Raw genomic sequence first — 26374 nt, 5'->3', positions numbered from 1 at the left:
CATGTCAAATTCAGCATTGCCTGGTTCAGATTCTGGCATTCAGGTGACATCCAAGAAAGCATTTTCACTTCACAAGAGTAACTTTCCAACAGTATCAACAAGGATGTGAGGAACCTGGAAAGTGGGATATTGCAAATGAATGCAAAGAAGCTCATTCCTGTGATAATCAAATATTAAAGTGATGAGCTAATTCTGAGCATTTTAACAGTGTGAGGGAACAAAGCTAGAGTTTAAATGAAAATATTAAGAACAAATACTCCCACTACTTATAGGCACATGTAAGCTGACAGATTGTTTTAGATGCAGAGCATCACAGAGCTAGTGCCAAGAGAAAATAAGAGTATAGAGAAAAATGTAGCTATAGAAAGATAAGTGTGTTATAGAAAGAGATTTTGTAGTGCCTTCTCTGTATGGGATCATATACAGTCAGAACAGCAATAAAGAAAAATGGTGTTTACTAAAGCTAACAAGAAAAATAAACTCAGGAGAAAGAACATGGAACATTGTGAAAGAAGCAAACAGTGGCTCTGAGGATGAGATACTTGCATACCTTTAAGTAAAACAGAGGGGGAAAAGAAAGTGGAAAGGTTGGAGCAGTGCTGGATCCAGAGACATGAGAGCAATGCAGAGTTGGTGTCATGCTGGGAAGCACAGCATGTCTCAGAAGCAAGTGAGATTTTCACCAGATAATACCAAAATTATGCAATGAGTAGCATAATTCATACCCCCCCCCTTGAAACTTACTTTAAAAATAAAACATTAGGAGGAACTTCAATTCAGAAACTGTTGCTTTTAATGTAAACAAGGGAACATGGGAACCCAGAGTTATAAAATCAGGGGAAAATGACACAGAGAACAGGCACATGAGTAGAGCAGTATTATATCCTTGATAATCAGGGGGCTGGAGCACCTCTGCTCTGGAACCAGGCTAGAGACAGTTGGGGGAGTTCTGCCTGGAGAAGAGAAGGCTCCAGAGAGACCTTGGAGCCCCTTCCTGTGCCTAAAGGGGCTCCAAGAGAGCTGGAGAGGGACTTTGGACAAGGGCGTGGAGTGACAGGACAAGGGGGATTAGATTCAAATTGGCAGAGAGTGTATTCAGATTGGTTATTAGGAAAAAAATTTCTTCCCTGTGAGGATGGGGAGGCCCTGGCACAGGGTGCCCAGAGAAGCTGGGGCTGCCCCTGGATCCGTGGAAGTGTCCAAGGCCAGGTTGGACAGGACTTGGAGCAACCTGGGATAGTGGAAGGTGCCCCTGCCCATGGCAGGAATTGGAACAGGATGATCTTTATGATCCCTTCCAACCCGAACCATTCTATGATTCTATGTCCAGAGCAGATTATGAACTTCTACTAAAACTGGAAAAAACACAGCTGCTTAAGTTGCAGCCAGCCCAGCCCTGCAATGAGTAAAACAGTGTTACAGGGGCATCAACCAGCCTCACCTGTGGCTGATCCAACCTCACTTGGGCTGAGTCATAAATACCAGGAAAGGGCTGGTTTGGGAAGGGGGTGGTGGTGTTTGTATGCATGAGGATGTGATGGGGCAGCAGGAATCCTGGGGGCTTAAGAGGGAACTCTGGGGATGAATGACCAGAGAGGCTGGGTGAAAGCAAAAAGATATTGGGGAGGAAGGACTGACTGAGACCTGGAAGTGGTTTCTGGTGAAGAAATGGGCTGGCAGGTGGCAAAAGGGGAAGGAGTTGCCAGCTGGGTGGTAATGGGGATGAGACAACGTGTCATCCCTGTGGCTCCCAAGGATTCCCCAAGGCTGGGCTGGGGAATTGCTTTTGGGAAGCGTTGAAGTGTTCCTGGGGCTTGAGCAGTGAGGGTGCCAGCTCTGAGGATCCAGGCTCTGCAGAGGAGCCCTGGTGCAGCAGGAGGGGTGCTGGGGTGGTGGCTGCCAGTGCTGACACCAGCCTGCAAGGGACAGGCAAGAAATAGAGCTGAAGAGGCATCAGATAAATCTGTGGCAGGTTGTGATGCTGCACAGGGGGGTTTGCTGCTCTCTTGGGGATAGCAATGTTGCCGTGGGGACTGTTAGCAGGTGGCTTCTTTGCCTGATGAGATCCCATTAAATATCTGAAACTTTGAGATGTGGTAGCACCCACGCTGGATGCTGGTGGGCACAGTCCCAACTTCAGCAGGGCAGGAAGTGCCCAAAGCGCTCACATTACAGGAAGCTAAAAATTTTCCAGGCTTGTGCTAAGTTCATTTATTTCCTCAAGAAAAATCCTGCATCCCAAAGTAATCTGTGAGGGGGTGTCTCAAGGTTTTTCTGGAAGAGGAGCTGTTCCCTCTCAATAACACAAGGAAAAGCCCCTGATGAGCATCACCCAGCACAGTGAGCAGGGTATGTCTGGTGCAGGCTGATTCACAAGAACAGAGAGTTTTGACATTGCTGAAAGACAAAAAAAAAGTGGTGCATACTGATGGCTGTCACAGGAAAGGCTCGCTCCTTTCAGCGCCTTGGTGCTGCAAAATACACTTTTTACAAGACAAAGGTCTCTTCTCAGGAGTTTGAATGGCTGTTCTTAGCTATTGACAAGCCTGGAGTTAGCAAAATAGGCTCTTCTTTCTATTATGTAAGGTGATAAATATAAATGTACTATGATAAATAGTCAATGGAATATAATAAGTTCTTACACCAGTAAATGTGTTTAATTTTGTTCCTAGACAACAGCGACAAAGGGATGCTGCAGTGAATGCCTCACAGTGATAGAGTCTCAGTAGTGAGAGGAAATGAGATCTTTTTTCTGAAAGAGGAGAGAGAGAGAGGCTTTGTGAATGAAGAACAAATCTGAAAGGTGCTGCTTCTTCCCTCTGTTTATGCTCTAATATCAATACAGGGAATAACAGTGGAAGCTGCAGCTGCAGAGGGCACTAGGGGTCACCCCTGTCTTATCTATGTCATCTGGATTTAATTCTGAAGTAAGATAAATAACATGACAGGAAACAAAGCCAGGCTATTCTGATTTCTTTTTCTTTCTTTTTTTTTTTTTTGTTTTTAATTGTGTGGGCCAGACAGCTTGCATTTCATTTCTTCATTTTCCCCTCCTGCCTGCCTTCTGTCTGTCTCTCCTTTAAAACAAAGCCCCAGGAAGCCAGTGGGTTGCAGCCAGGGAGGATGTTATAGATGCAGGGGACTTGTATCAAAATTCCCTCTGTGTGGCTCCCATTTATTTAGAGCAAAGGTCAGGCAAATCACAAACGCTAAGTCAGTCGGGCAGAATCACAGAGCAGTCTTGGCATGTTCCTGCAAGTACTGCAGAGCAAACTGATTGCAGCCATGAATAGCTCCCTTGTAGTCCAGAGAGTAACTCCTGACACGTTTTGCTCTGCCTGCCCAACAATCCTGTGCCTAAAGATCTTTCCCTCCCCTTTTTGTTCCCCCAACTAGATAAATGTCCCTGATTTCTCATGCAACTGCATCTGATACTTGCATTTGAAGGAGGATTTGGTGTCTGGGCTATGAAGAGAATTGCAAATTCTCTTCTCTGAGACTTTTTTTTGACCTCATGTTTAGGAAGCAACCACTGCTGTCAGCTTATTCTGCCCAGTGTTGGAGTTGTGCATTTTAAGGTGGGATGCAAGATGTCTAGGGAGGAAAAGTATTTCTTTATGGAGACAGATGATTTTTCACTAGACAGACAGGCTTTCAGGCACACAAGATGTGATGAAGAGGCTGCACCCCCTACCAGCCTGCTTTTTTTAGCTCTAGTAGTTGATGTTGAAAGATGTGGATCCCCTTTTCTCTGCAGATAAATTATGGTAAATTGTGGTGGCTTTTGTCACATGATGTGGCAGAAGTTGAAAGTTCAAGAGAACTTAAGAACTGGCCTGTCAATTTATTGAAAGAATCAGCTGCCAGGAGCTGGGAAACGATTATAAAGACAGAACTTCTGTCTTGGAAAGTCTCTTTCCTGCAGATCCCTGGAGACAGGGAGAGCTGCAGAGAAGGTTCCCCATACCCATGCCCCGCTTGCATGCTCCTTCCTAAGCACCGGCTGTAATTCCCTAGGGGTTACACCCTGGGGTTGGGTGGTGCTTAGCCTGCCCTGCCACACAAGAGCAGAGACACGTTCTTGTATCATCACAGGGATGATAAAGCTGCTTGGAGCGCGTCACTGTAGGGGCTGTTTCCAGCGCAGTGCGAGGGCAAATCCAGACTCGCCACCCGAGCTGTGCTCAGGGCTGGTGGCTGCACACACAGGACACCTCTGTCCCTGCCACTGGCTCCTGCCAGCTCCAGGCCTGGCCATCAGCTGCCTCTTAGCTCAGAGCTGGTTCAGTGTCAGCTCAGGTATCTGTGGGCTGCAGCAAAGTTATCACCTAAAGGTGGAGGAGTGCTCCAGCTCCCTGTTTTATGGTTTTATGTAACATCCAGCTTATATAAGACTTGGTCTGTTAACAAAATGGGTGGAGCGTGTCTCGCTTGGATTCCTCGCTAAAGAAACACTCATTACTTAACGCTTACTCAAGTGCTCATTGCATAATTTAAGAATAATTTACTTAGTTCCTTTCCCGTTGCTAATAATAACACGGTGACTTGGCAACCTGTTATGGACAAATGATAAAACATGTAATTCTTCATTCAGTGAACTGCACCTTGGAATAAATGAGAAGAAGTGCTGTTGAGGTAGATGTGGGGAAACTGAGACATACCCCAGAGGGACTTAATAGGAAAATAAGGCATGCCCCAGAGGCAGAGGATGGAGGAATGAGACATACCCCACACCCCAACCCTGGGCTGTGTATTGCTTTCTTCTTGCTGCCTCCTGGCAGGAGACAGTTTCAGGGTGCTGGTAGAGGAGGAAGGACGTTCTGGCCTTGCCAAGATGGTTTGGCCTGCAGGATGTGCCTGGGGACACAGTGTGGGTAGCACAATCCTCATCTTCAGGGTTCCACCCAGCATTGTTTCCCACGTGGAGGGAAAAGCAAGGGGTGAGCAGGCAGCAGCACTAAACACTCTGCAGCCCATGTCCTCATCCCAAAGCTGATTTGGATCCCAGGGAAGTCCCACTGGTCTCTGTCATTAATTAAATGCCTTTCCAGATCCAAACTTCAGTCCTCCAGCAGGAAAAGGTGGGTTGTATCCTGCTGTGTGGGAACGGTAAGGCATTAAAAGCTGTCAGATAACCAGACCCTGTGGTAGAGAGGACCATGTAAATTGTTTTCAGAGGGACTTGTTGAGCTCACTCAAACATGGCATTCACGTTCCTGCAGGGCTTTAAATAGAAAGACAGTGTGTGTCTGAGCTCAACACCATACGGAGCGGGTTTGCACTCTCTCCTTCCTCCAGATCCTGTGCTTCATGTACTGACGTGCTTGGCATTCCTTGAAGTTTTGTGAATTGCTGCAAAAAAACTCCAACCCTCCTTTTTATTTTATTTTCACTTTTTTTTTTTTTTTGTCCCCCCTTAAAGCCTTGCCTTTCCCTGCAGCCCTGTCCATATCCTTGTCCCTCCACCGCTGCTCGGGGCAGCTGCCACACGGTGGCATCCAGGTATCTTGTGGAACGATGCACCAGTGAAGAAAAGGGCGGGATAGCTTGGATTCGGGCATTTCCTGGCCAAAAGCAAGTTTGTGATACAGGAAATATGTATTATTTTAGCTCTGAGGCGCATTTCTGTCCCCTGAGGCTCTGAAGGGGTGATACAGAGGGGAGATGCACTGCTGCACGGGAAATCAAGATAGACACGGTACCTCATGAATTATTCTATATATTTTTCTTCTTTTTTTTTTTTTTTTTTTTTTTTTGAGGGAGGGGGATTTTTAAAATTTTTCATTTACCACTTTCATCCACACTCCCACCTCCCGCCGAGAGAAGGAAAAAAGCCCCAACCAAACCCAAACAGCAAGAGCTTTGTTTGTGTTTCCATGGGAATTCTGTGAGAGGAGAAGGGTGTGAAAGAAAACTGAAATATTCTGGCCAAATCTGATAAGGTTTGGATCCTGAGCAGCCCCCGGGCTTGTCTTGTAGCAACTAAAGTCCAGGAGTCCTGCTGTCCCCTGACTGTGCAGGGGGGCTGCTGCTGTGTCATGGGAGGTATTACACTGCTGTGGAATTTTGCCAAAAAAAGCCATTTGGCTGGGAGGAGACAAGACTACGACTCCCAGGAGGCCGCGTGGCCAAGTCAGGCACTTCATGCTGAAGTGCCGTTCAACAGAATTTCCTCCCCTGCCTGTTCCCTCAGAGTTAGGAGGACAGTAGTGGTCCTTGAAGGGGAGAGGAGGAAAAAAAGCACTTGGCAATGTCATTTCTACAAACAACCCTGCCTTTTCCTTTTGGAATACTGCTCTTATGGGACAAACCAATAAAATCACTCTCTTTTTTTGGTGCATCTATGTGGCTTAATGCCTGCTGGCCCACACTGGGTTGTCTTGGGTTGCTCCATCCTTGGCAGTGTCACCAGTGGCTGCCTCAGTGTGGATCCACAGGGTTTTTCTGAGATGTCTGGTGCACACCTCCACGGGGCTCCATCGCCTGCTCTGGGTGCTGGGGGGGCACTGGAGTCGGGGTTGGAGCTGAGCACTGTTCTGCCCCATCCCTTATGCCCCTCCTGGGAGGATGTGAGGCCCTTTCTCATTGCACTGCTCCGAAATGGCTACAGCAAAACACATCTCCAGTCCCTAGTGAGGTGACACTCTGGGATACAGGGTAAAATAGCCCTTTTGTCCTAAAGAGCTGCAGAGTCGCTGTGCTGTGGGGCAGAAAACTCTTTGCTCTATAGTCAGGACATCTTCAGCAGAGGTTGGGGACAGGCTGCGGGAGCAGGAGGCATGGTGGTGTCCCGTGCTGGAGCCTGGCTTTACACAGAGCCAAAGTAAACCCTCATCTCACCAAGGATGATAAAGCTGATTCCTCCCTTCCCTGGGGCTCTGCAGGCTCCTTCCCAAATGTGACCCAACCAGGGGAAAACAACTCCTTATTTTTTCCCCTAGTTCCCCTCTGGTCCCTGTGGCTTGGCAGAGGCAATAACATGACCCACACTTGGTGTCAGGGAGCCCCTGGATGGCTAAAGAGGAAATATAAGGAGGGAAAAGGCCCTTTCAATGCCTGCAGATATGAAAGACAGGCAGCAAAATACTCCACTCAAGCATTTGATGGTTTTTTTTTTTTATTTTTCCATCTTTGATGTGCGGGTTGCTGTGAACAGTGTCAGGAGCACTGGGCTGGGGAATAGCCATTATTAAATAACACTGGGGTTTGTCCTGGTGTAGCTCGGCTCATTTAACAAAGGAAAAGCAAATGGGTGATAAGAATCTCTGTGGGCATAACCTTGTATTTAGGTAACACCTGTGTTCAACATGTCAGACAAATCCCTGATGTGGCTCTGCTGAGATCCTTCCTGCACTCCAACCCATTGGCAAAACTGCCTTTTGCCACAGAGGAAGGGGAGAGTGTTTCTCTGGGTGTGAAAAAACGGTTTGAGAGACTTGGAGAAGGTGATGCTTCTTTGTGCTGTCACATGTTCACTCCTGCCTGCTCTTAGTTTGGCATTTATTTTCCCCCCTTTTTTTCCCCCTTAAAGCCTTGCCTTGTTTGGCATTTCTCTAGTTTCCAGCAGCTGCTGTCCCTCTGCTCCTCCCCCTTCGCCCTGCGTTGTGATGTCAAGTGGTGACCAAGATTGAAGACAATGTCCTTATTTAAAAAGAATGCCTGTTTCTTTTCCTGTACTATCTTTCAGCTGATGGATTGGGTTTGGTGTGCAGCAGCACAGGCTTTCAGTTCTCCAAGAGCCCTTCTGCAGATGTCTCTACATGCCTCATGTAGCCCCACTTTTGGCCACATCATTGGGCATGGACATGAAAATTTTTAGAGAGAAGAAAAAAATATGAAGTATGACTAAATAACAATTAAAAAAAAAAAAGTTGTTCATATCAGCACCTTTTTTACAGACTGCAGCAGCGTCAAGCCCTGTCTGTCACTCAGAACACTTTTTGCTCCAGAGTCTCGCCTTAAATACGAAAACTTCCCACCCCTGTGACGGCACCAGGCATCCTCTGAGGGATGTGTGGAAGTTCCTGAGGATTGAAAAGCAGGTGGGAGAGAACCAAAGAAACTCCCGACAGATAATACTGTGCCTCTTCAGTGCTCAAGATATTTTCGAGGGTATGTGCCAAGTATCCACTTTATGAATTGCCTCTGGGACAGGGAAGGTTCTGGGAAGTGTAGAAAACCACTAATGGGACATGGGCACAGACAGTGGTGTTTCTGCTGGGAAAGATAACTGTGTGTGGACAACCTGTTCTGTTGTGGTGCTGCGGAGGGGGGAACACTGCAAAGTAGAGGCCAAAATGCTCACCTACATTGGGTGCTCTCTCCTGCTACTGGTCTAGCCCTGCTCACTGCCAACATAAACCTACAGCAGAGAGATTAAATATGCATTAAGTGAGCTAAGGTTTATGGATTTAGAAAGATTTGCCAGAAATCAGCCAGTCACATAGAGGATGAGCACTGAAATGAGCTCTGGGTGGGAGGGCAGGGGTTTTTCTGCAGAGAAAGTTGTTTTTCTCTGTGTTTGGTATGTCTCTGCTCTGCATCAACAAAGTGGAAAGGTGTGCAGAGATGGGAGGTGGCAGAGGTCCCCTGCAGCCTGCTGGCCTCCTGCCCAGGAAGCTGTGAAGTGAACAGAGAGGATGGCAGAGACTGGGCATCCTGGGCAGGTGGGTGCCCTGAGGGATGCTCCCTGTGCCACCTCTCCACTCATTCCTCTTCCATACGTTTAGCGTGAAACCTCTCTGGAGTGCTGGGTAATGTGCCCTTCTGGAACATGGCTCTGCCCACTCTTTGGGGTGGAAATGGCAATGATACAGAGTAACTTCGAGTATTTCCCATTGCCCTGCAGTGTTCCACCCCAGTTTCCTCTCTTGCTTTGTTCTCTCCCGACACTGAGTGCTACAAATGTCTGTGCTTTTTCCTTGCTCAGTGCAGCCAGCACTGCTGAGCCACCTTGACTCACAGCTCTCCACAGATGCTGAATGGGGCAGTGTTTGAACCCAACCCCATGAGCTGAAGGAAACCGTGTTGCAATGCTATTGGGAACCCACCTTAGATTTCTAAGTTTGATTTTAGGTGTGAAGCACATCACTCACACTGGTTTTGTTAAGGTGTTGGTAAGCCAAGTCATAGTAAACCCAGTGTAAACGAGCTGAGCCTGTGTGTTACAGGTGTGCCCATAAACAAGGCAGGTGCTGCTCTGGTGGAGAATGTGATGCTTCAATATTGCACTGCCAGAATAGGGGATAGAGGCTGCCTCTGAATCAGCAGTGATCAAAGTTGGGTTATTTATCTCATCTACATTTGAGGACTCTGGTTCAGTTCTTCATGATTTAAAGAAATAAAAAATAAAGTCATTTAAGGAAGAAAAATATCCTAATAACCACGCTGAAGTCTTGCTGTAGAGATAGAAGTGGAATCACTGGGTTCCCTGAAGAAATCACCAAGATCTCCCCGTACAGCTGCAGCAGTGAGAGCTGCAGTGCTGCAGACAGATTTTGGGCGTTTCACCAGCACTCACGGCTGGGTTATAGCTGGAACCTGCTGGGGATTTTGCTTATCCGCATGTCAGTTCAATGCTTCTGCAAGCACAAAAATTTTCTCTCTCGCTAAAAAATCTGTTTCTTTGCATATTGAAAAGGGCATATGGGAAGTAACATGGTAAATGCAGCATGTGCAGGGGAGGACGGCTCGGATCCGAACAGCACCGGACCGTAATTATTGGGTTGTCTTATGCTGAAAAAACCCCCATCGCATGTGCAATTAATAACTGTTAATTTGCACACGCTTCTTCAATTGGTTTCCCTGGCCAAACGCAGTTTCTCGGTGACGGCGAGGAACATTTGCTTCTCCCTCTTGGAGTGTCCGAGCACGAAGCGGAGAGCTGCGCTCCCTGTAGAAGCGGCACTCGGAGCGCGCAGGAATCCCAAAGCCCCTCCACGCGCTGCGAAGTTGGAATTAAACAGCCCAATTCCTCCCCTCTCGCTCACTCTGCGCTTCCCTCAGCTCATCACCCTCACCCTGGGCGGGGCGCGGGGTGCCGTCCCTCCCCTGGGCCGTGCCTCGGTCCCGGCAGCGGCCGCGGTGCCCTCAGCGGGGACGGGCGCGGGGCGGGCCCGGGGGCCGGGCCTGGGCAGCGCGCCCGGAGCCGACGGGCGGGGCTGGCTGTGGGGAGGTTCCTTGTGCTGCTCCGGGCGGCTCCTCAGGCCGCTGCTGCCCCACGAGAGGGACGGGACCCGGCTGGCTCTGACGGCACCATGGGGTACCCGCGGCCGCGGGGGCCGGAGGTGGGTGCGGGCGGGTGCGGCCGCGGGGCGCCCCGGGGTGGGCGCCCAGCCCGGGGCAGTGCGGTGACTTCAGCGCAGAGCGTCTGTTTTCAAGTGAATCCCCTGCCCGGGCTCTTTGCTGGGGCAGACTTTGCCGCGGGGAGGTGTTTGTCGCCTGTCGGACACACTCGGGATGGTTTGCGCGTTTTTCGGGTGGGTTCGGGTCGGTGCGGTCCTGCCCTGCGGTCTCAGCGGGCGCCTGGGTTGGGAAGCTCGGCGATGCGATGAACTTCGGTGTCTCCGGCGCTGGTGAAGCGTGACCCTGCCACGTCCCTTCTGCACCCGCCTTTTCTGGGATATGGGAAAACCCTGAGAGTTACTCGACGTGCTGACCCAACCCGTTCTGCCGAGCTGCCGGCTGGGTTTCTTGCAATGAAAGCCTTTTCTGCCTGTTGCTGCTTTTCTTTATTTGGCATGATGCTCTCTAGAAATCTTCAGCCCCAAAGTGCCTCCGGTCTGAGCTGGAGCGTGGTTCAAGTCAGTGCAGCTCCGTTGGCTTTGGAAGCGTTCCTGCGGGCTGACCGGGCTCTCCGCACACAGACGGACAATGCCCATTGTGTGCCCAGGTCTGCGTGACCCCCACATCCCTCCTCTCAGTAAATCCGCTCGATGCCTCTCCAGTGCGGCTGTTTGGGGACGGGCACCGGCAGATGGACGGGATGGATGGAGCTCTGCTGGCTTGACACTGGTGGAAGGTGCGGGTGTCACGGCGGGGCCGAAGTGCCCAAGGCTGCTGGGACAAAAGCCCCCTGTGTGCATAGGGCGTTGTGTTTCGAGCTGCCTGTGTTTGCAGCTCGAGGGGTGGGAGCTCTCTTTCGAGTCTTTAATCGCTCAAGAATTCATGTTTTCCCTCCCGTGCCGTCTCTACCATTTGATAAGCATGAGCTCATGCCAGAGGCTTGCAGGTAACCAGGGAACTTAATTTCCAACCACCTCATGATGCTCACAAGAGTGTTAGCCCTGTGACTTGGGTCTCTTGGCCAAATCCTGCCCAGCTTTGCCAGAAGTTGGGAAGCTCTGAGTTTGAGTCCTTGGGCAGCCCTTCGTTTGCTGCTTGTCGTCAGCCTGCTCTGTGTTACTGTGCCTATGCAGAGAGCCCCTATCTCAGGGTCACTGTTACCGTGTGATGCTGAGCTCTCCCCAGCCGTGCTGGGATCCCTGATCCGGACTCCGGGGATTGGTGCAGAGCGCTGGGGCGGGATGGCAGCAGCCAGTCCCCGTTGTGCACCTGCCCTGCCCTTGCCTGCGGCTGAAAGAGGCCCTTCATCCCGTCCTTCTGCCATGAGGTAGCACCAAGCCTGTAAAGTCAGGGGGTTTTTTGCAGTTGGAAAGTGTGCCTGGCCTCCCCTAGGCCTGGGGGTGTGGCACGGGGGTGACCTCCCACAGTGTCCCCATCACCCATCTTGGTGCAGGGTTTGCTGGCTGCAGGTGCTGAGCCCTGGATCCGCCCTCCCCTCCGGAGAGGCAGCCAGCCCCAGGCTTGGTCAGAGCTCCCTGTGGGACAGAGCCAAGGTCACATCCCTCTGAAAAGACCTGTTAGAATTTACCGAGATAGCTGTAGACTGTACTTCAGCCGATTAAATGAAAATTTATTGAGAGGTACAGCTATTGAATTTGGTTTTGCCAAGATTTAACTTTCCTAAGTAGAGAAGCTTGAAAGGTTTCACTTAAATACTCATCTGCACATTTAGTTTTATCTTGATATATAACACCATCCTTTTCAGGGTAATTGAAAATTAGTGCTGAGGGTCTGGTCTTACTGGAAAAGACTTAATAAATTCACTTTTCCTAGAGGCATGATCTCTTCCTATTTTGAGAGGCTAGAACTCCTGCCACAAAAAATGCTGTTGTTGACAGGTGTCTTCTGTGTTCTCACATCTGAGGAAGAGTGTGCTGGTATCAGTATTGCAGCTTCTTTAAACTGCTGAAGATGCAGTTTCACATGTGTATAAATGAAATTATAAGTGCTAGGTAGGTGATCATTGCTGGTGAAATTAACCTTTCACAAAGCGGGCTGAAGTCTTGTGCCTCACCTAGAAATTTTTATTATTCTTAATAGTGACAAAGTGTAAAGGGTTGTGTCATCTTGACATTGTAATTCCTGTAATTTAGGAAGTGCTCTTTAGACTGCAGGTATGTCTGTGGTGGAGGAAAGATATGTTAAGGGAGTGGGTCTTCTCTCCAGCAGTGATTTGAGAAATCTCCTACATGATTAAGTGCAAGTTCAGTCAGCTGAACTTGGGTTTTCACAGTTACTCCTCCTCTGAAAATGGATTTAAAGCAGGTTATCAAACCTTCAGGGAGAGAAATGTCAGGGGAACGCACTTAAATGCTGATGTTACCACAAGTGTTATTCCCTTGAAATGACATAATAAGGAAGATATCAGTTACTAATATTCATAGAGGCTTCTAGTTTTATCTGCTCTCTGTCTGTACCCAGTGAATTCACCAAAGGAGAAACTCAGTGTCTGAAATTGCTGGAGTACTGCGGGAAGCCATTGTGCTCCGTGAGGAGCAGCACCTTTGTGATGCCTTTGCTGCAAACAGGTGGATCCTTAATTTCATGTTGGTACAGCTATTTTGCAGCACGTGATTTTAATAATAATAATAATAATAATAATAATAATGCATTAGTGAGAATCAGCAGTGGCCAATGGCCCTAAATCTATGTATAACAGAGCTGAAGAAGCAATTTGATTTTCTTCTGCAGTGTCTGATGTCAGTAAACACCTGGTCTTGGCTATGGCTGAGGAAGGAGGAGGGCGAGAGCAAACCTTTCATGCCTTTTCCTCCTTTTGTCTGACTGGCAATTATTTGATGATGCATTTTTAACTTGTTCTCACATGCCCTGTACTGTGGAAACTCCTGCAGGGACTGAGATTTGGTCATGATCATTTGCCTTACTGGAGTTGCTACTGTGTTCTTTTTCTTTCCCTTCACAAAACCTTGGCCAGCCTTTTTTTGGGTTCTTTTTGCCAAAATAAGGGTTTTTTCAGTCCATATTTAGGTGCTGCTTGCCACACTTTTTCTGCCCTCTGAGAGGTGGGATGTGTGTGCAGCTTGTGTGCAGCCTGGCTTCTTTGCACCCACCTATGCATGGCCAGACCTCAGCTCTGCTGAGCTGCAGGATAGGGATAGATAAATACAGTCAATTCAATTTTTTTTGTTGTTTTAGATATATAAATAAGTTCTAAACAGATATTTACCCAGATGCGCCTGCCCTGTCCCTCACTTTCGTGGACTTGTGATCATGTGATAGATTTACATACCAGCTCTGCATGTGCAGATGCCCTGGAAGGCAGAAGGTGGTAGAGGGACTGATGGAAAAAGCTCCATTTGCCAGGTTTGATTTAAAAAATATTTGCCATGTTGCTCCCTCACCTGCTTGGCACAGGGTGTCCAGGGTGGCACGGGGCAGTCATGGCCCTTGCAATGAGACATGCACCCTTCCCCTGGCTTCTATGGGGGGGGGGGAACAAACAGGAATGAAATGTGGATATGAAGACCATGAATTTTATATTTATATATATATTTGTCTTTGGAATTCAGAGTTTTCTCTGTTTCTACGCAGAGGAGTGGGAGGTATCACTGGGGGCATTGCGTGCCATCACCACTGTCCCGAGCGCTTCGCACATCCCTCGCTCCTCGTGCCCACGCGCTGCGGTGGCATTTAGTGATTTCTGGATCCTTAAAGCAGATAAACACCAAAACCTGGGGGTTTACATAACAAAGCAGGAGTGGGGCTCGTGTCTGTCAGACAGCTCCAGCCCCCGGGCACCCATCTGCTGGTGTGGGGAGAGGGGGAGAAGCCGTCTGGTGGCTGCTACTCCCACACTGGAGAGCTGGGACCCCAAAAGGAGCTGGGATGGCACCAGACAGAGAGGAAGCCATGCACCCCAGAAAGGAGGCCGGTTTTGTCTCAGAAAATAAAACCTTCTATTTAAAAACAGTTGTGGCTCACACGAATCTAAATAGATACAGGTCAGGGAAATCTTGCTGAAAAAGGGTCAGGGAGGGGGATGGAGCAAGTGCCAGAGGATCTGTCGCCACTCCAGCAGCAAGTGTGGTGTCAGCTCAGTAGGCAGGGTGACAGCCTGTTCAGGGCTTATTGCCAAAATGGAATGTATGTGGGGTTTTAATATTGAGGTAATTACCTGAGAGAATCTTTTTGGGCTACCATGCTTGCTTGGGTGCCAATAAAAAGTGCCTGAGAGTGGGGCTGGGTGGGAATGAACTCTGGCATGTCTGTCCACCTGTGCCAAGTCTGCACCGAAGCCGGTGTTGGCCATGTGTGGTGTTTGTATCTTTGTGCTCTTTGGTCACATTTCTGCGATTTGTTTTCCCTTAAATCTTCCCTTTTACTCCTTGGGGATGCAGAGTGGACCAGGCTGAGCTCCATCAAATAAAATGGTGCTATCCTCCAGTAGGATTTGACATCAAACTAACCAGTTTGCACTAGTTACCTTAATGTAATGACATTGTCCCTTCCTCCTCTATTCTTGTTTTTATGGCAGAGGAGGAATACGTAAAATAAAAGATCTTCTGCTCCGAGGAACTGACTATTTAGGGAGAAAGGCTGTAATAAAAGGGCAGGTGTCATAAAAAAAGGTGAATAGTGATGGGCTGCACATTTTGCAGAAGAAGAAGAAGAGCACCCCTCCACTGCCCACTCATGGAAAGCCTCCGGGGGAGGAGTTGTAGGGCTGAGGATGAGAAAACTTATCACTATTGGCAGGTTTACTCAACAGAAGGAGACTTTTCTGTCTGGGTGGGGGAGTCCTGTGCACACCATACTGACAGCAGCAAATATTCAGACTATTCATGGTGTTGAGGTCTGTTTTCGTGGTTTATACCTGCTGGCGAAGAAAATTAAACTGCATTTCCTGGATTGCATTTTTCAGGTCAGGCTAAGTGGGCCTGATTCCTGTCTTACATCTTTCTTTCTGCCGGTGCAGCGAGCCCTCCTGTGTGCAGCCTTCACATGAGGGCTCTTTTTTCAGAGAAATAAGATAAGCCTACTTAGAAACACCTGGTGCTTCCCTGGGCTCTCTCAGGATTGGCAGCAAGATCCCAGTGAGCTGGGGGCACTTTACATCTTCCTCCCCAGGGCTGGGGAAGGTGGTCCAGGCACAGAGGGTCCTCTCTTCTCCAGGACGAGTGTTTCAGAGCACAGAGACAAAAGGCAGTGCCAGGCAGACAATGTCCCACAGAGCAGCACTCTGACAGCCTCTGTCCCAGCCTGTGCAAGTGGCTGATTCAGAGCCAGTTGCAGTTTCTGGTTGTCTGGCTGTGCAAGAACTTGCTTCTCTTTTCCCTCCAGGATCTGCCGATGCCGTGTCCCAGGGTTCTTCCTTGCCACCAGCACTGGCTCAGCGCTGAGCCACTTCCTAGAAACTTCTCCCATTTTGCCAGCCAGACTTCTGGCAGGATTTTTAAAATCAGAAATACTCATTTCTTGTTCTTCCTGCCTGTCTGTATTTGCCCCACCCAGAAAACACCCGTTGGTGAGCACAGGCTCTCTGCATTGCCTGGGTCAGATGAACCTCGCAGCACAGGCTTCTCTCACCATCAGCTGGGCTGACTCCTGCTTGAAGCCTTCAGGAAGCCCTCGGGGGGTGTGTGTGGGGAGGGAAATAAACCAGCAAGAGTAATTAATTGCACCTTTCCAGCACTTTCAGTAGCCTGAGGTGTTGTGGCCATGGCAGGACCTCGTAACTGCACCCCACTACCTGGCTAAAGTCAGCCTTTCTCTGGGGGCTTTTTTTAATTTAAAAAGTAAGTGTTCTCACTCCCAACCATCTTTGAATGTAGCACAGAAGACGTGGAACAATTGGATGGTTTGTGCTTGCATTTTCTCTTTCAATTCAAGCAAGATGCAGTTACATGATGCAGTTGACTTCACATGAAGAGCATGAATCTGCCTTGCTTGTGGTTCTCTTGGGTGCAGTGGGAAGCACCTGTGGCTGCTGGGGTCTTCCAGGGAGTTCAGCTGTCCTCTCGCTGTCACAGCTGAAGGGCTGCTGAAACAATTTGGAGAGCAGGCAGTGCATCATAGTCTTTTCAGAAAGAAGTACTTTGTTTTCTCATTTCTCTTTTGCTATTTATGTAGTCCCCGTGAGATGTTCTGAAGTATATTTTTCCATGACTGAGGTTTCCTGCAAATTGATTTTTTTTTTCTGTGCTGTGTCCCACCCAGAGTTAAGTCTTACCAAGAAAGAATAGTAGATGACTCATGGTGGCTTTGAAATCTCTGTGGTTAGACCTGATCATGCAGAATTTTGGCCGCAGTTAAGGCAAGTGAGCCATTTTGTTCACCAGGAGAAAGAACTGGTGAGATGGGAACTGCTGTCTGATCCTGTTTGGCCTCTTCTCTCCCAAAACTGTTGCATTTCTTCCTGCCAAACAGCTTTTTTGTACATGTAGAAAACTCTCTGGAAGCACTTGTCTGGCCAGCACTGCTCCAGAAGGGCATGGCAGTTGAAGGGGAAACAGTCTTTAATTTTTGCCTCATTGTGTGCTGAGGTGTGGAGGGTTAAGCTTGGAAGTCGTAATCTTAACGCTCCGATTTCCTGTAGGAATTTGTGGGAAGAATACTGTAGAGGAGTTTTGACTAAAGGAGAATGAGCTGCAGGGTGTCTGCCTTGCCCAGACACCAGTGTTGCTTGTAAGTTGCTGGAGGTCTGGGGATGTGGTGAGGGAGAGGAGGGAGGAGGCAGATGAGGCTCGATTTGAGCTCTGAGATGAGCGTCATCTTTCCCTGTGTGCCATCAGTGGGCTCCTGTGCAGGCTTGATCAAGGCATTGTTTCTCCCCTCTAGGAAAGTGGTTAAAAAAAAATTGTCCACGGCATCTATTTTGCTCTAAGCAAGCTGTCAGTATTGTCAGTGTGTGTAAATGAGCTGTTTTGCATAAATTTGCAGGTGTTTAGTTGTATTTAAGAAAGAAACATAAGGGAGCTATTCTGTTTCTGCAAGTTACTGCTTCATAGCAGACAATTTCTCATTGAATTTGCCTGGATTTGATCTCAGTCTGAAACCTCAACCATCGTTCCAGAGTTATTTGAGAAATCAGAACCCAATTTCTGTGATTATTTACTCATCCTTAATTCTGATAATGCATCAAACACTTCAGGGTATAGAAAAATTAATTTTTCAGTAACTTGAGTACCCTGTGTCCTAGGTGCTGTTACGTTACTGTGGAGGGTCTCCATGGGAGAGGCTGGTTTGCAAAGCTACCTGGAGCCCTCCATGAAGTCTTGGGGACAGCATCACCTCTACCCTCTGAGCTTGGCTTAATGGCTTCTCTTAAAATTACCTCTGGGACTTCCCCGAGCCAACCGTTTTCTTCTTATAAATGAGACGTTCCCAAATATTTGTTTTAGCTGGCCAGGGAGAAGGAAAATGCAGTTCTTGGGAGGCCTTAATGTTATCCTAAATCCGCAGATGAAGATATTTGGGAACTGGTTGGAGATTTCTGGGTGTGAAAGGGAGGCTGAGGGCTGGTGTTTGCCCGTGTCGGTACTTGCTGCTGGCTGTGCTGAGGAAAAGCAGCTGTTCATGGAAATGTGGATCAGGAGCAGACATGCACCCTCCTGTTATCACCTCTGGGACCTGCTGTTGCTGGTTTTTTGGGATTGATGCCTGATTGTACAACAGCCTTGTAGTGCTGGGTGCCGACAGTGGGAGCTGCGGCCACTGAGCGCTGCAGCGTTAGGAGTAGACTGGAAAATAACTGAAGTCAAATGAGGATAGAGACATCAAATTCTTGTGGAGCTTATCAGCCAGAATGCATCAAACGTGTTTAAAAGCATTGCTAAATAAAACATTAAAAATCATTAGGGAGCTTCAGTTTGGAAAGGTGCTGAATCCAGTTCTACAGGCAGGAGTACAGGAGCATTTTGGGGTGATGAGAGTGGCTGTGCCACATCGTGGGGCTTTGCACTTGTGGCTCCAGCCTGTCCTGGGCAGGGACAGCAGGTGACAGTGCTCTCAGGGAGGTTCAGGGTCCCATTTGGGATGGAGAGGCAGCAGGATTCTGGCTGAGGAGCAGAGAGAGGAACTGGGACATACACTTGCTGGGACAGCCTGGTGACCCCAGGGTGCCGCAGTTCCTCTCACACCCATAAACCAGACTTCATCCCATGCTCTGGGTTTACCAAAGTACACCCCTGGCACAGTGTGTGCACAGTCAGCAAAAGCTTGGCAGAAGTTAATGTTCAGCGTGAGCAATCACAGGGTTGGTTCACGCTGCCAGGAAGGATCAGCGTGGGATGGCACCGTGCAAACACCTGTGTAGGCCTGGCACTGCATGTGGGTCCCAGCCCCGCACCCTGTGCTTGGAGCTGCCTCTGAGAGGGACAAAAGCATCAATAAAACTGGTGGTGGTTGTCCTCAGAGCTGGTGGTGTCCTGGGGAAGCCACCCTGGGAGATGAGCCTGTGCCTTGGACTTCTCAGGCAGGGGAGGGAGTTGGACTTGACTGCTCACATGGGAACATTTGAGTTCTGCACTGTAGTGGGGACTACACTAACAGTGGTACTGTTTAGCAGAAGGGTTGCTTTCCTCCTCCATCATGGCCCTCTGCTCCTGCCAACTGTTTAGGTTTTTTTTAAATGGAAATTATTTGAAAAGTTCCATTAAGGCAAACAAACTCCCAAAAGTCAAGACGATGGAAACAGCATTTTATTAACGTGCTAAACTTTTAGTTGAACTATCAGTAAAAGTACATGGTCTCAATCTGCTATTCCTTGTTGCTGTGATACCTGCAGGAATTTCTCATTTCTTTGAGCAGGTCACATAAAGGGTCAACAAAAGTCAGCTCCCTGTGCTTTCACATGGAAAAAAGCAGGAAGGGAAAGAAAGGTCATGTTCCCACTTAATGGGAACAGTTCAGTCAGCAGCAGGGTGGCAGCAGGAGTGGGGACATTGACCTCCTGACACATACCTGTGCTCTAGAGCTGCTGCCAGGAGCCAGTGCCCGTGCAGGGCACAGGGCTGGGCTGAGATCCTGTTGCAGTTGCCAAATCCCTCCCGAGCACAAGCTGCAGTGCTTTCCCTGGAATTAGCGTGGCTGGTAGGAGATATGTGAAGGGTCTATGTTTGCATTTATTAGCTGCCACCTAACCCCACTGTGGGAGGGAGGGATGGAGGTGTTGGGCTGCCTGCCAGCATTCCCGCTCGTCTCTGAGCCGCCGGAATTCCGTGCGGAAATGTGGCTTGGCAGGTGGCAGCTGCTGGAGCAGATGTGGTACTGGGAGATACCAGAATAGTGTTGAGTGATGTACAGGACATCAGCCCTGTAGATATCTGTACATTTAGGTCACAAAAATATGTGCTGTATTTGGATCACGTGTTCAACTACAGATAAGAGCAGCAGCCATGCGTATCATCCTGTGAGCACCGTGGTGGTCCTTGTTATCCCTGATCCTTGTGGTCACTCCAAGAGTCCTGTGCATAACACTATCACTTTGGTAAGCTCCTTGCTTTTGGGATTTTATGTAAAGCTTTTGTGGGCTCTGTCTTGTGCCAAGCTCTGTGTTTCTGTCAGCACCCAGAAGTGCTGCATCCTTTGGTCTTGCTGCTGTTGATGCTCTTTGCAGCAGGCAGTTTTCCCATCCCCTCTTTTCCATCAGCCCAGGACTCGAGTGACCACTCCGTTGCATCTCAGTTGTGCGGTTTGGGGATGCTGAGGTGGAGCCGATCCCCAAGGTGCTGTCACCTGGTTCCTTTTGCCTGCCTGCTACTACAGTGTGTCTCTGGGGGTGAGTAACCGGGTCCCAGGGGCTCTGGTCGTCCCCTGTCCTGGGGTGTTATGTGCAGTGCTCCTGGGTTTAGGGCTGCAGGGCGTGAGGATGTGTGCTGTGACCACATCAGGGAGTGGAGGGCTGGTGGTGATCTCTGGAGGATGCACAGCCTGAGGTGCGAGTGCTGTGCTTAAACACTCTTGTCCATGCCTGAGGAATCCAAAGCAAGGTGATGAATTAGTATATGTAGGGCCAGCGTTAATTACCAATAAATGCCTAATGATCGGCTTCCCGGGAAGGCTGCACTTCCTGTGGCAGCCCGGGGAGCAGGGATGGTGCTCCTGGAGTGCTGCTCCAGGGGGAGTGGGAGCCAGAGCAACCAGTACATCAGCATGAGATCAGCAGCCGCTGCCCATCCGAGGATGTTTATGTTTTCCCTTTACTGTTCTGTAAAGCAAACGAAATGAGTCCTTGGGAGGTGCCTGACGCTTAGGCTGGGCCTGGGTGTGGGGACAAAACAGCACGGAGGGGTTTTCTGGCTGCAGCCGTGGTTAGTCACCAGTGCCTTGCCTCATCCTTTCCCTTGACCTGCGTGGCTTTTCTGTGCCCTTTTCTCTAGCAGGAGTGCTGTGGGATGGATGCTGCAGGGGCGGAAGGGGCTCTGCCCAGTGTGGATAGTGCAGCAGGGACTTCCAAGGATGAACCTGTTGTTTCCAGGCCATGCCAGCCTTGAAGCATCTCATGCCCTGTTGCAAACAGGCCATGTGGATTCCTGTGACTTTGCTATTCCTCTGGGCAGGCTGGTGGCTTGGCAATAAGCCTCACGTGGCAAGGACTGTGGAAATCAATAATGCAGAGCCAGGGAACTGTGGTGCAGGAAGCACTAACTGGTTTCTGCTTTTAGAGGTATTGCTATTAAATGTGGGTACTTTGTGGGAATAATTGTTTTGGAAACAGTGTTTTAAAATATGTTGGTTTTATCAGGATTGGGCTAAAGATAAGTAAATTAGGTCAGGATGAAGTTTCAACATGTTTATTGTTGATCTGGATTTTTATTTCAGTTCTCCAGCTCCAGATCTTTCCAGGGTGGGAGCAATGCTTTGGTTCTTACTCAAGGGTTGTTTTGTGTGTTTTAAAAAACAAACCCTAATCCTTTTGCACTGCCCCTGCAGTATGAGCATCCAGAAGGGCAGATTTTCAGGAGGCGTGTGCATGTGCCATTGTTGGCTGCTGGCTCCTCTGGCTGAGTGTTTTCCATGTACTGAACTGAAGAGCAGAGTTAAGGCATTGCTGAGCATTTTTCAACCCTTTTGTCTTTTAATTTCATAGTTAGGAAATGTAACATGCTACCTACAAGAGCCCTGGGTTTTTGATTAAATATTGGGGGAAAAGATAAAATCAGTGTGTGTCTATACTTTGTGTGAGTGTGGGGATTATTCCTGGGCTGGAAAAGCAGGATGCTCTTTGCAGGTGCTGGCAGGGATCCTGAGCACAGGGGCACTTCCTAACTGAGGTGGAGGGCTGACTCCTGCCCAGGGCTGGGGGAAGGAAGGTGTGCCAGGGCATTAATCTGGGGTGCTGACAAGCCCAGCTCCTCCTGGGGGAGGCAAATAACTCCTCAGAAAGGGCTCTTGTCACCTGAGGCTATTTCTCCATGACAGAGTGGTCCAAAGCTAATTTTAGGTTTGAAATGGGATGAATTAGGAAATATTTACATGCAAAAGATTCATCACCACTAGACAGAGCAAATAGCTGTTGAGGGTATCGTGCATAGCAGTTCCTTGGCATTTCATCTGGGCTCTTGGTTGCCCCTATTGCACCCAGGCTCCTGGCAGCAGCAGGAGGAGAGAGAGAGAATTCATGGCTCAGATTCTTTGGGCATTGTTTTGATTGTTTGTTTGTTTTCTATTTAATAACCCCATCTCACTGCCCTGTTTTGGCCTGAGCCTGTCTGTCCTGCTCCAGGCAGCCTGGGAGGTTTTTGTGTGTCCCACCATGGGCGCTGCTGTCTGCAGGAGAAAACCAAGTATGGGAACAGAGGTCACTCGTCACAGCCCTTGCCAAAAGGTCACTGTACTGGGAGAGATGCCATGAGAACAGGAATGGGATAATTTTCAGGGATTCTAGTGTTTCTCACCGTAGGGACAAGAGTTGATACAGAGCGTCAAACCCTGGGGAGGCATTAGCAGGAAATGTCTGTTTTTCCTGGATGTATTTTTGCTTCTCTGCTCCCCTCTTTCTCCAAATGAAGTTTTTCTGGGTTTCGTAGCTCTGTGTGGTGCTTGTCAGCATCGGAACCTCGTTAAGGAGCTGTGATTATCTGAGCTTGTTTCAGATCTGCCACGATACAGAATAAACTCAGGCTGACCAAGTTTTAGGTAATCTGTGCTATTACCAGCCGCATACATTTTCACATCAGGACGTGAGTGTCTTCAAAACACAGAACTGTTCATGAATATTTACAAAAATATGTATTTCCTGCCTTCCAGTTTCCATGCCTTTAAAGCTGTGCTTTTGTTGTCCTGTGCAACAAGTAGAAAAAAATTTTCTTTAGTGAAGGCTGAGATGGTCATATGATCCCTGAAGTAATAACTTGGGGTTAAAGCATAACCAAAATGGCAAATAACAAGTAGATATCGGGCTTGCAAAGTTGCAGGATGGAGCTGCAGGTTTGCAGTATATTCACAAGGGCTTGGGGATTAATATAGTTAATTTCTGATTTTCAAGTCATTGTCCCTGCAGTTGAAATCTCGGCCGACTCTTGATGCTGTCACTATTTCCAGTGTATATATTTTACCAGTTCAAGAGGTTTGGGGTCCATGTGCTGTGGGGACAGCCTGGGAATGGGAGGCAGAGACCTTAAGTGGTGCTTGGGAGAGGAAATAATTAATACGAGAACTGGGTTGGACAAAGGCAGTGTCAGCAATCTTTATGGGGTTTGTAGTGTGTTTTACTTCTTTACGTTTTTGATCATCTCCTTTTTTCCTTGTCTGTTCATTCTTTACCATGTTTTTCCTTTACTGCTGAGTCTTTTCATTGTGTTTTCCTTCTTGCTGCTTTTGCCCAGGCAGACTTTGAGCTGGATAAAGCTGGAGCAGCGCCTTCCCTCTGTTCAAACACAGGTTGCCACACCAGCTCCTGCCCCAGCAGCAGGTTTGGGGTGTGGGTGCTGAAGGTGCAACTGTTCCCCTGCCTCCTCCAGCCCTGGGGGTCTGCAAACCCTTCCTCAGGCAGTGCCGTGCCTTTGCCATTAGATAGGGCTTTCTCCCTAGTCTCTGCTTTAAACAAGCAATTAAACTGAAAGAGAATAGATTTAGATTAGATATTAGGAACAAATTTTTCCCTTTGGGGGTGGTGAAGCACTGGTTGCCTGGAGAAGCTGTGGATGCCCCATCCCTGGAAGTGTTCAAGGCCAGGTTGGTCAGGGCTCGGAGCAACCTGGGATAGTGGAAGATGTCCCTTCCTGTGTCAGGGGGTTGGAACTGGATGATCTTTAAGGTCTCTTCCAACCTTGAATCACCATTCTGTGATTCTAATTCAGAGCACTTCTCCTTTGTCCACCCTGCTCACAGCAGCCTTCTGCAGGCTTGCAGTCTGCTGTCACGTTTCTCTGCCTTCTCTCAGTGTTGACACTGTTCTCACAGGTCAAATGCTTTAGGTCTGAGTCTTCCCGTGTTCTGCACCATCTCTTCCTGCCTGGTTCAAAGGCAATAGTCCTGTTTGTGCATCTTGGCACGGGTTTTGCCTTTGTTCGGATTGCCGGTTCTTGACTCAGTCAGACCCTGGTTTTTCTCTTTTGGTTGGCTGGGGTTTTTTCCTTTAAAAAACCTGCTGCTTGTTTTCTATCCTGAATGGCAACAGCTGAACATTGAAATGCAGCACTTGTTTCTCATAAGTTTCATCCTGTTATTTGCAGTGTCCTGCGATTTGCTGGTGTCACTTGAGTGCAGTATCAGAGGTTTGTAATTCCCTTCTCTGGTCCATCAGCAGTGCAAGCAGTGAGTGGCACTGGACAGGCAGGGCTTTCTTGCTGTGGCCTGCCTGGTTTGTGGCTAAATCCTGGATATCCGTGCTTGGTGCCTGTTTACACCCAGCCTGTTGCAGATTAACCCAGGCATTCCTCAGCTTGCCCATGGGAATGCAGAGAGTGTCCGCATGGAAACTCTGGCCAAGAGGTTAAGTAGCTCTTATGGAGCAGAGCCCTGTAAAGCAATTTGGCAAAGCTTTCAGAAGGATGTGGTATGTCCTGTCTTTCCAGCTGACCCCAGTGCCATCCTCCCTGCCCAGGGCTGGGTTTGCCCTGTGTCCTCTGGCTCTGCAGCAGCCAGCTGTGATGGAGCATGGCCACTGCCCAGGCTCGTGGGGCTGCTGGCAGGGCCACAGGCAAGTCACGTTTTCCCCTCTCCACCCAAAAATTTGGCTCTAATCTCGATGGGGGGAATCTTGCTGCTGGGACTGACTCAGGTCCATCTGGGTTTGGATTCTGCTTTATTGCAGGATTTGTCTGTGCCAGCTGTGAAAACAGCTTTAGCTTTAAAAAAAAAATCCTGAGTTACGGAGCCTTGCTGTGGTCCCTTGCAAATAATCATTGCATACACTGGTTAATTGTTTATCCATTAACCAACTGTGTCAATTAATCTGACAGAGAACCCAGCTGTACCTGGCATGGCAGGGAGGAAAGGAGGAGGAGGAGGGAGGATGAGCATCCTCTCTCCCTGTTGACTCCTCTCTGTTGCTCTTCCACCAGCCCTGCTGATGCTGGTATTTGTCTGCTAGTTTCCTTCAAGTGTAATTGTTGGCATGGCATGTCCAGAGTGTGTTTGGGCTTGTGTTCTCTTTGACCATGGAAAACTCCTTTTGGAAAGGGCATTAAGTTTCCATGAAGCAAAAGCATCTTCTGATGGAGAGAAAAAAAAAAAATCTGTTTTGTTTCCAAATGTGAATGCAGACAGAAATACAAAGCAAGATGCTGCTTTCTTTCCAGCTAGAAATGCACAAAAAAATTCTTTGTGTGAAGTGCTGAGTGGGAAATAGGATTTTATTGTATGTGTTGGTGCGGAGTGAGGCTCTGGGCTCCTTCCTGCCATGCCCAGGGTTATCTGGGAAAGCCTGGTAGCATTGCCTCCCTTGGGAATGCTCTTTATGTATGCCTGCTTTCCAGGGAGAAAATCAAACACCCAAAGCCAGGTGGAATGACTTCACTCCAAACAAATGAAAATGTACCTTATGGTCTCTGAATAATTGAAATCCCCTGCAGTATGTTGTTAGAATAGGAAAAGTGTAAAGCTTCCAAGTGGGAGAACTGGCTTTCCATTAAGTGGTGATGAGGGAGGTGTGGGGCAGTGCCAGTGCCAAATTCCTGCTGCACAGAGGCTGCACAGGCTGGATAGGGTAACATCAGTGGGGTGAGAACAGTTTGATAATTGAAACAAAATAAAATATAGTAATAATTGTAATGAAAGGGGAGTAACACTGATGGAAACAAGTGATGCACCACACAGTAATTGCTCACCACCCCCTGAACAGTGCCCAGCTCCCAGCAGCAGTTGGCACTTTCCAGCCAATTTCCCCAGCTGATATCCTGGGTATGGTGTCCTGTGGAGTGGAATAGCCCTTTGGACAGTTTGGGTCAGCTGTCCTGGCCATGCTGCCCCACAGCTTTTTGTGCACCTCCTCACTGTCAGAGCATGGGAGACCAGGGAGTCCTTGAATTAGAGGAAGCAGTACGTAGCAACAACTCAAACATCAGTATGTTACTGTGTTATTCTAGTCCTTAATCCAAAACACAACACTGTACCAGCTAATAAGAAGAAAATTAACTGTGTCCCAGCTGAAACCGAGACATTGCCCTACAGTTCAGTGAATCACTAGGAAAGGAGGTACCCACATGTGTTTTTATGTTTGAATTATTCAAGCAGATCTCTTGAAGTGACCTGGGGGCCCAGTGATCCCCTGGTCTGGTCCTAAAGCCTTCTGTGCTCTGGTGGCATTCCCTGCCACTGATGGAAGGTGACAGAGCCACCATGGCCCTTGGAGCCCTCACTCCCAAGATGAAGCTGTTGGTGCTGCATTTACTTTGGTATAAGAGAAGAGATTGACCCAGTTTTTCTTGATTCAAGTCTGTGTGCAAATGGATTTTTTTTTTCTGAAGGCAGCTGCTTCTGGCATGTTTTTGGGCTTACATGGTATCAGCCTTATGTAGTAATGAAATAATGGACTTGTTTCAAGAGGAAACAATAATAGAGAATGTCCTTTCAAAAGCAGCTAAACACATGATTTATTAAAATGTTAAATTATTTCCAAGTTACG

At 48.4% G+C, this 26374-nt stretch overlaps 1 protein-coding gene across 3 annotated transcripts in view; it reads left to right on the top strand.

Moving 5' to 3' along the window:
* PLD1 (phospholipase D1) overlaps positions 1 to 26374 on the top strand; it is a 74832-nt gene that overhangs the window by 2896 nt on the left and 45562 nt on the right. For 2 of the 3 annotated variants that reach the window (XM_039556760.1, XM_039556758.1), the window contains exon 1: positions 10151 to 10286. The gene's annotated coding sequence lies outside the window, so the exon portion shown is untranslated. Of the gene's footprint in view, positions 1 to 7898; positions 8113 to 10150; positions 10287 to 26374 lie in introns of those variants that run through there. The other variant, XM_039556759.1, reaches the window with a different exon arrangement.

Source organism: Corvus cornix, chromosome 9, assembly GCF_000738735.6.
Source record: "Corvus cornix cornix isolate S_Up_H32 chromosome 9, ASM73873v5, whole genome shotgun sequence".
NCBI classification, from domain to species: domain Eukaryota; kingdom Metazoa; phylum Chordata; class Aves; order Passeriformes; family Corvidae; genus Corvus; species Corvus cornix.
Note: the sequence above shows the minus strand (reverse complement) of the source record. Positions and strands in the feature narration are given on the sequence as shown.